This window comes from Cannabis sativa, chromosome 6, assembly GCF_029168945.1.
Source record: "Cannabis sativa cultivar Pink pepper isolate KNU-18-1 chromosome 6, ASM2916894v1, whole genome shotgun sequence".
NCBI classification, from domain to species: domain Eukaryota; kingdom Viridiplantae; phylum Streptophyta; class Magnoliopsida; order Rosales; family Cannabaceae; genus Cannabis; species Cannabis sativa.
The window spans coordinates 55,742,470-55,751,389 of NC_083606.1; positions in this window are offsets into that span (position 1 = coordinate 55,742,470).

Genomic DNA, 8,920 nt, shown 5'->3' on the forward strand with positions numbered 1-8,920 from the left:
ATATAGTTCCTCTTCTTAATCTTAAGATTTACTTGATTGTCTTCCAATGTGCTTCTCCTGGATTAATCTGATACCTACTCATTACTCCCACTCAACAGCAGGTGTCTGGTCTAAGGCATACCAAAGCATGTCTAAGACCTCTCACTGTTGATTTAAGAAATTCTTTCATGGCTTTATCTTTTCTGGAATAGTTGAGACTTTTCCTTAGATAAATAAAATCTTTGCCTAGGAAGTTGTGAAGCTTCTATAGATTGCCATTTGAAAGAAAATGCTTCAGCATCTTACTAAAGTAAGTTGCTTGCATTAGAGTAAGTAATTACCAGGTATACCACAAGCCATAGGTTTAGATAAACTCAAACCTATAATACTAGGAACAGGAAGTTTTGTTAAGTCCATTGAATGGACTTATAAACGAAAATTTCCTTTTATGTCCTTGTAATAGAAAACTTTAGGTTATTCCATGTGAATGGATTAAACCATTGTTCTATTGGCTTTCTTCTTAGTTTCTTATGTTGACAATCCATTACTTGTTTAAACTCACAATGGATTTTAATCACTAGTGTCTCCCAAGTCATAAGAAGGTGAGTTCCTAGAAACTCTCCCACTACGACAAGGTACCGTAAATTATGTCGAAGAAAACTAAATGGTATTGATCTCTTCGGTTGTGACAAGACAACAGAGGCAGTGGGATCATCATATGTTATATAAGATGATAGAACACTTTCGGAATCAAGAAAAATATCTCCTTTATTTGCTACTTGTTTTCAGACTTAGTCATTATCTTAGAAAAGTAGTATTTGTTTGAACAAACACTTTCTTATCTATTGACTTTGGGATGGTCCACCCCTAATCACTTAGAATAGCTAACAAACCATGGTTAACAGTTCTAGCTTTTCTTAAGATTTTGATTAGGTCATCCATGAATCTAGTAATGATTTACATTAAGTATACAACCATTACATCATTCTGAAATTGTATTACCATAGAAGGAATTAGGCAACGACAAGTAACTAATCATCAATATGCAACTCGAAATTTCTGGGGAGGTAAGTTTGGATATAATTCAAAAATCAATTTAATGATCTTTGAACTGCATATCTACTAACTATTTCTCCACCCCTATCAGTTCACAAGATCTTTAACCACTTACCTTAATGGTTTTAACCATTGCTAGAAATTAATGAAATTTTTCAAACATTTCAAATTTCTTTGCATAAGGTATAATCTAGAGTGATCGTTTTAAGAATACAACGAAAAACTTGTTGGGTTTTATGCCCTAAATAAAACTCATTTCAATATAATCAGATTTACTTATTAATATAGATCAGAAATAACATTTAATGTTGCATGGTTCACATGATTTATTTCATGATTATATGTACATAATGTATGAATTCATCTGAAACCCTTTTCACATACTTGATCCTGTTTATTGTGTCGTCAACACATTGGAAAGTAAACATGACTATGTGAATAAAGTTTCCTAGATTTATCAGACACAGGGTTTTACTGATATGATAATCTACAACAAGAGTTTACTTGTATTTGGAGAAATACTATGTTCTTTCCAGAACATTGGTTAAAGTAAAGCTCAGGTTGGATGCATGGAGTATGCATCGGAAGGGACCGATATTGAACTTTGACTTAGATTTATTAAACTTACCGTAATATCTATTCAAGTCAATATCGCCTAGTTGATCCTAGATCAAATGATCTTAATCCTGATATGATTAGGCTCAATCTTGAAAGGCTATTCGTGTTCTTTGATTTGTTAGTTAAGCCTACTTTTAGGTCAGGGTGATACGTACATTTTGGGAACACGGTAGTGCAATTGAGTGGGAGCGCTAGCATAAACATGGAATCTATAGCTTCTATCTGGCGAATAGTAAGCAAAGGATGATCTCCTTCGAGCTTGACCAAACGAACATAAATGGTGGAGTACTCATTTCACATTAGCTGAAATATCATTTATACGGGGTCAAGTGTTTTAAGGAATAAATACATTGTAGGGTGTAACGGTAATTTAATCCCTTTACAGTGTAGATCATTCATATAGAGGATCATTGATCAAATTAGGATTATAACAATGGATAACTAATGATGTGTCTATATGGTGGAACATATAGAGCATTCTATATACTGAGAGTGCAATTCTGAGTTCTATGCGTGGATTCAACGAAGAATTAATAAGTTAGTGAATTTTAGTGCTAAATTCTTGATCTACTTATTGGAAGCTCGGTTATATAGACCCATGGTCCCCCCACTAGTTGAGATAATATTGCTTGTAAGACTCATGTAATTGGTTTTGATTAATCAATTATAATTCACAAATTAGACTATGTCTATTTGTGAAATTTTCACTAAGTAAGGGCGAAATTGTAAAGAAAGAGTTTATAGGGGCATATTTGTTAATTATGATACTTTGTATGGTTCAATTAATAAATATGATAAATGACAATATTATTTAATAATTATTTATAGTTATTAAATAGTTAGAATTGGCATTTAAATGTTTGAATTAGGAAATTGGCATTTTTGAGAAAATCAGATACAAAATGTGTTAAAATTGCAAAATTGCAAAAATCAAGGCCCAGTCCACCTAGCCTAGGGCCGGCCACTTATGTCATCTTTTTTAAATGATTTTTTTCATTATTTTAATGCCATATAATTCAAATCAAGCCCTAGAGGAATGCTATAAATAGATAGTGAAGGCTTCAGGAAAAACACACTTTCTGAATCAGAAAAACCTGAGCCTCCACTCTCTTCTCTAGCCGCCACTCTCTCTCTCTTTTCTTCCTTAATATTTCGAACCTCTCTTAGTGATTAGAGTAGTGCCCACACACATCAAGCAATACCTCAATCATAGTGAGGAAGATCGTGAAGAAAGATCATCAGCAAAGGAGATTCAACATCAAAGATTCAGAGAAAGAGATCCAGGTTCAGATATTGATAATGCTCTGCTACAGAAAGGAATCAAGGGCTAGATATCTGAACGGAAGGAGTCATATTATTCCGCTGCACCCAATGTAAGGTTTCTTAAACTTTATATGTGTTTAATTTATCGTTTTAGAAAGTTCATATTTAGGATGTTAATAAACATACTTGTGAGTAGATCTAAGATCCTGGTAAAATAAATTCCAACAACTGGCCTCAGAGCCATGGTAATTGATTTACTTGCAAGATATTTGGACTTTAAAACGATTGTTTGTATGTTCTTTGGATGGTATCATGTTGTATTGAGTGTTATTTGATGATTGATTGATGTTTGTGAAATTTTCGTGAAAAATAATTGTGATGTCGTTTCTGGAATTATTTTCATTGGATAGTATGGAAAAAATTAAGCAAGTTAGCCTTTTACAGAACTCAATTTGGATTTTATTTGAATTAGTTATGATTTTTTGAAGATTTGACAAAATCGGGGCTGTGCTGATAGTTTCTTGCGATCGCAGAACTGTCCGTACAGTTTCGATTTTTTCCTTTTTTCTTCAATTTTTCATACTTTTTCATGGAATTAGCTTCCAATTTTTTGTATGGTTTTGTATATATACTATTACTATTCCTAATTCAATTCTAATTATCATTTTGAATTAATTTAAATTTTTTTTAATTTAATTCAAGATATTAGTGTAATTTGAATTTGAATAGAATTAGTATTTATCTTTTTGCTTAAAAATCTATCTTATTTTTAAATTTGATTATATTTTTTTTAAAATTTAAGGTCAGATATTTTAAGATATTTATAATATCTTTTAAGATATTTTAAAAATATCTTATCTTTTAAGATATTTTAAAAATATCTTATCTTTTAAGATTTTTTAATTAAATCTTTTTAGATATTTTGACCATATTTAAATTTAAAATAAGATATTTATAATCATGTAATTTTAAATAGATATAAGATATTTTGCTAATTCTTTAAATTTTGTTATTTTATTTATTTAAATTACATTTAAAATTTGAAAAAGATATTTATTTATCTTTTCTGATTTTTAATTTAATTTTTATTTATAAAATAACATTTAAAATTTAAAAGTAGTTAGCAAATTTTTTTTTTGAAATGATATTTAGGTTGGTTGAAACCTAATTTTTCAAAAATTGTAGGTTTAATTTTAAATTTTAATTTTTTTTAAAAAAAAAAAAAAATTCGAATTTTTCAAATTTTTTTTTTAAATTTTTCGAAAAATTATTTTTTTATTTAATTAATTATTTTCGAAATTAAATATTTAATTTAAAATTAAATAAATCCTACATCCAACTATCCAACTAACCCTGTTGCAGGAGTATGTGTTTTAGCTTGTTTGTAAGTTTTCAAAACCTATTATTACTTGATTGCAAATAGCCATGGTTACTTTTTGCCAGATCTAATGATCTGATGGCTCCCTTGGTCAAGTTAATAATTTGTAACAGGTAAATTTTACAATCTTCTTTCATCTGTGTATGACCTAGCAACATGATAGGACCCATCCAAAGTGTGCCTGTGTGAGCCTATGTGTTTAATTTGATTATAGATACATATAGGTTGTTGTTGCTAAAATAAATTATCATAGTTCTTGATAGAATTTATTTAGGCCCATTTAGTTATTGGGCTTATTCAATGAATAACAGTTGTTCTTATTAAGGTTAAATTCCTCTCTTTTGGGCCTTGTGTGAGAGTTGGGAGCCATAGAAGTGGGTACGACATACTGAACCCAGCACCCCCTCACACAAACCACCCCAATTGTGAAGGCCCATTTGCCTGATTTGAATGACTGTACTAGGTTAATTACACTAGTTTAACCTAATTAAAATTGATTAGCAACATAATTAATTTCATTTATTTTGAAATTAATTTAAGAAAAATATAGTTTAAAGAATTATTTTTTATTCTAAGCTAAACTATATGTATTTTCTTGTATTTAATTAAATATAGAATTATAACCATCTAGATTCTTTCTGGAACTTAATTTAAATTTTTCATTAAATATTCCTATTTAAGTTGATATTTAGTTATCTTCAACTAACCAACTTAAATCTGAATATCTTTTGAATTCAAAATTTCAAAATTAAGTTGAGGAATTTTAGGCATTGGTTATTAAGATTCTTTAGATATTTTTTAAGTTAATATCTTTTCGAATATTAACTTAAAATGGAATATTTTCAAATTAAGTGGTTACAACTTAATTTTTGATATTTAATTAAATTTAAATTTGAAAAATATTTAAGTTCTAGATTTTTTCTAGTCAACTTAAATTAGATATTTTTTCAAATTTTGTGGAAAAGATACTTAGTCAAATAAGATATTTTCTAGATAGTTATTTCTAGACTACTTATTATTTCTAATATTAAATAGGAAATATTATACATTGTGAAATTAATTATTTATTAATTAATTTTGGTACAATTTACTTTAAGTATATTTTTCCTAGTATTAAACTAGAGATTAATAATTAAGTCTTCTCTACACTTAATTATTTATTTCTTGAATTTAATACATTTAATTAATTTGAAAATTAAATATCTAAGTTGATTTTTATCATCATACTTAAATATTTCTTTTTCATGACATTTAATTAAATAGAAAATTATTTTTAGTTGAAATTTAATTTTTCAACTAAATTTAAATAATTTTCAAAATATATTTTTTCTTTATTTTATTAATCAATTTTTTTTCGAAATTGCATTTCTTAAATGCTAGAATTTCGAATTTTATCTTGAAAAATAGATTAAGTTGTAAATTAATTATTTATTTTAATTAATTTTGGACCAACTTAAATCAATGATTTTTTCATTTATTGATTAATTTAAAATAAATTGAATTAAAGTATATTATTAGAAATTGAATTAATTAGTCAAAGGAAAATCTAGATAGATGATATTTTTGCTTGAAGTATTTTTCTAGTGTATTTAATTAAATAGAAAATTAATATTTAAGTTGATTTTCATCATCATACTTAAATATTTAAATTTTTCTTATATATTTAATTAAATAGGAAAATTATATTTTTTGTTGTAAATTAATTTTATTAATTAATTTTGGGCCAACATTAAATTAGAATAATTTTTCCAGGATTTATTTTTTATTTTAATATGCATTTTTCGAAAATTGTATTCTTATATACTTTAATTTTTCGAAATGCAATATATATTTATAGAAAATTAAATTTGAGTTGTAAATTAATTTAAATTAATTTTGTAACAACTTAAATATTTTTTTCTAAATATTTATTGGAAATTATTACTAAGATGGAAATAATTCATGTTATTTTCATATCCATCTAAGTAAAATTTATAAATATTAAATTAAAATTTATATTTAGAATTTTTCATTCTAAATTGGAAATTTTTAAATAAATAAATATATATTTAAAATAAATAGAATAAATAAAGAGAATAAAAGAAAATACAACTCTTTTTAAATAATGAGCTTTATTATCAAGAGACATTCGATCTCCATTGTGGGTTTTACACCGCGTTTGTTTTAGTGAGTAATCCTCCCTAATGGAGGAACGTTCATTAGCAATTTCGCACCGTTTAACCTCGCATGATAAGTAGTTTGTAAGTGTTTTGTATGGTATGGATCACCCTAATGGTGGCGACCATACTTGACTTGCAAATTATGAAACAATGGTGGAAGCTCATAAGATAGAATTGCCTTGACTCTCGCCTAAACGGGACAACGCTGAATTCCAATCTTGATCGAATAAAAGGTTGCTAGAATGTTTAACATTTTAGACGAGCTGACAACTCTATTCAATGAATGGTAGCTTTGACTCTCGCCTAAACGGGACACTGATATCAGTTTGTTGAAAACCTTGGAAATTATTTAGGATTGTAAGTTTTAGTATTTTCACTTGTCATTCCTACTTACTATATGTTTATAATTTCTGAATTGTGTATGAATTTATATTGAACCATGTTATTTTCTGTTATTAAGTTGTAGTTTAATTTCGAATCTTCATTGTTGGTCTAACTTGGCTTGTTTATCTAATGAGATAAATCCCTAGTGGATTTTCACCATTAGACATACATAATAGTGTTAGATCTCGAAAGATAAATATTGTATATGCGACATCTAGCTGTTCATCAATTGATGACACCTTAGACTAGTATTTTTACGATATGAAACAAGAAGATTGTATAAATAAGATTACTTTGACTTTCGCTAATCGAAGCATCGTTGGATTCTTATTTTAAACGAAATTATCCTAATTCCTCTTAGCTTATTCATTTCGAATTAGCTTTAAAAATATATCATTGGATGAATGGTCTATGAATCATTTCATGTCATTATATTTTCTCTTAAGAAATTAAATGACGCATATGATTATAACCCCGAAATTCTATTCCCAATTGATATAAATCCTCAATCTTAGAAATCTCCTACTTGTATGGGCAAATCTGACTTAGAGTTTGTATTAGTAGTGGTGGTCCAAGAAAGAATTACTCATTAAATTTGGTTGAATTTAAGTCTTTGACTTTAATTTTAGATTCCAAATAGAAATTTTCTTAAATTTCTAATTCCAGAATACAATACAGTTACACTTTCTCAAGTGTTTAATATCCATCTTTTATTAATGGATTAAAACTGTATGGAATGTGAGTTAGGTATTCTGTGACCAGGATCCACTTGAAGTATTCTAAGAACTCTTTGATGTAACTAAACCTATGTCATCATAGACACTACCACATTTTCTTAATCTATGGCATTTGTATCTTGTTCATAGTGGATTTGACAAGATCAATCTCTGCAAAGAGTTAATATGCCTATATCCACTGAAAGTAGTTCATCTCATTCGCAGATGAATGTACATTCAGGGGTGGATATGAGTTTTTCGTTGTATTCTTAAAACGATAACTCTAGATTATACCTTATGCAAAGAAATTTGAAATGTTTGAAAAATTTCATTAATTTCTAGCAATGGTTAAACACCATTAAGGTAAGTGGTTAAAGATCTTGCGAACTGATAGGGGTGGAGAAATAGTTAGTAGATATGCAGTTCAAAGATCATTAAATTGATTTTTGAATTATATCCAAACTTACCTCCCCAGAAATTTCGAGTTGCATGTTGATGATTAGTTACTAGTCGTTGCCTAAATCCTTCTATGGTAATACAATTTCAGAATGATGTAATGGTTGTATACTTAATGTAAATCATTACTAGATTCATGGATGACCTAATCAAAATCTTAAGAAAAGCTAGAACTGTTAACCATGGTTTCTTAGCTATTCTAAGTGATTAGGGGTGGACCATCCCATTGTCAATAGATAAGAAAGTGTTTGTTCAAACAAATACTACTTTTCTAAGGAAATGACTAAGTCTGAAACACAAGTAGCAAATAAAGGAGATATTTAATTCTTGATTCCAAAAGTGTTCTATCATCTTATATAATATATGATGATCCCACTGCCTCTGTTGTCTTGTCACAACCAAAGAGGTTAATACCATTTAGTTTTCTTCGACATAATTCACGGTACCTCGTCGTAGTGGGAGAGTTTCTAGGAACTCACCTTCTTATGACTTGGGAGACACTAGTGATTAAAATCCATTGTGAGTTTAAACAAGTAATGGATTGTCAAGATAAGAAACTAAGAAGAAAGCCAATAGAACTATGGTTTAATCCATTCACATGGAGTAACCTAAAGTTTTCTATTACAAGGACATAAAAGGAAATTTTCGTTTATAAGTCCATTCAATGGACTTAACAAAACTTCCTGTTCCTAGTATTATAGGTTTGAGTTTATCTAAACCTATGGCTTGTGGTATACCTGGTAATTACTTACTCTAATGCAAGCAACTTACTTTAGTAAGATGCTGAAGCATTTTCTTTCTAATGGCAATCTATAGAAGCTTCACAACTTCTTAGGCATAGATTTTATTTATCTAAGGAAAAGTCTCAACTATTCCAGAAAAGATAAAGCCATGGAAAAATTTCTTATATC